Genomic DNA, 1,559 nt, shown 5'->3' on the forward strand with positions numbered 1-1,559 from the left:
ACATCGCAGCTTGATCTCTAGGACCTTCCTTTTGAAAGCCTGCTCCTTAGCAAAAAAATTATTCCTCAATCGCCCAGCTCTGTGTATTCTTGGTCTGCAGCTGTTGAGATGCCAGCAGATTGTGTCTAAGGCAATTCAGGTAACCACAGAAGATCAGAAAAGAATGCACTGACAGAGTTTAACAACTTTTGTAAGGTACACTGGGCTATCAAGTCATCATTTTGCAAAGTGAGAGGAGAGTCATGATTGTTCAGAGCCAGATGAGAACTTGAACTCCTGGGCCTCAGTATCAAGTACTCAATGTCGGACGATTAACTGATCCTCATCCTTCCATGCTGGTACACAGGCTCATCAGTAAAAAATTATTTTTCACTAAATAAAAGTTGGTAGGACTTTATAAATAGTGAACGAGGAGACTGTGAATATTTTATTGCTCATTGTTTAATTCTTGCTTAGAAAAAAAAAGAAAAGGAGTATAAAGTCCTTTTTAAAAACACAGTGACCCACAGATTTCATTGTAACTGAGCACCTACCATGAGCCAGGCACAGTGAGAAGTGCTTTCCATGCATTATCTCATGTGATCCTTACATTAGCCTAACAGAGTGCATATGATTTGTATTCCTAGGTTAGATACCAGGAAACTGAGCCTGAGTAAGATTAGCAACGTGCCCAAAGTCACAGCCATCTGTAAAACAGTTGTGATTGGACCTCTAGCCAGCTAACTGCCAAGTCTGTGAACTCAACCAGTAAACCGCCCAACTGGCCCATTTTTATTAAAAAAAAACAAAAAACACTCAATTGGCCCGTTTTTATTTTTTTTTTAAATCAAGTTTGAGGCACTAATAAAGAATATGCATTGTTTTTATAAGTTAAAAGACAGAAAAAAAGACCAAACTTCTTTTGAAAGCTTGTTATCCTTAATTTTAAACTAACTTAAAAAACCAAAGGTGCCGTTCACTCTGAGTCGGGTAATTCCACTGAAAATTCTCAGAAACCTCTAGATACTAGAATAAATGCCATCCATCCCTCCATAGACACGTATTCAGTATCTACTGCTTGGCAGCAAGCACTGTACCAGGAACAAAGGACACAGATGAGCGAGAAGCGCGGTCCCTGCCCTTGAGGAGCAGACAAGCTGGGAGGACAGTCATTCTACATGTGGACACAGTGACACATGATGAGTGTGATGATGGGGAGACGGAAGTAAGTTATGCAGAAGCAGGGGAAGCCTAACTCAGCTGGGACAAGAGGACACCTCCGGAGTTAGGGAAGGGGGGTGTGGGAAGGGGATGGCGAGTGCTCCAGGCAGAGAGAAGAACGTGCTTCGAGGACCAGAGTGGAGCTGAGGACTGAAGGAAGTTCAGAGTGGCTCATTGAGGTTAGTGGTTCAGTCTCGTCAGACTCTCTGCAACCCCATGGACTGTAGCCCACCAGGCTCCTCTGTCCATGGGATTTCTCAGGCAAGAATACTGGAGTGGGTTACCATAACCTCCTCCAGGGGATCTTCCTGACCCTGAGATCGAACCCAGGTCTCCTGCATTGGCAGGGGGGGGTTTTA

Source organism: Bison bison, unplaced genomic scaffold (genome assembly GCF_000754665.1).
Source record: "Bison bison bison isolate TAMUID 2011002044 unplaced genomic scaffold, Bison_UMD1.0 scf7180017864345, whole genome shotgun sequence".
NCBI lineage: Eukaryota > Metazoa > Chordata > Mammalia > Artiodactyla > Bovidae > Bison > Bison bison.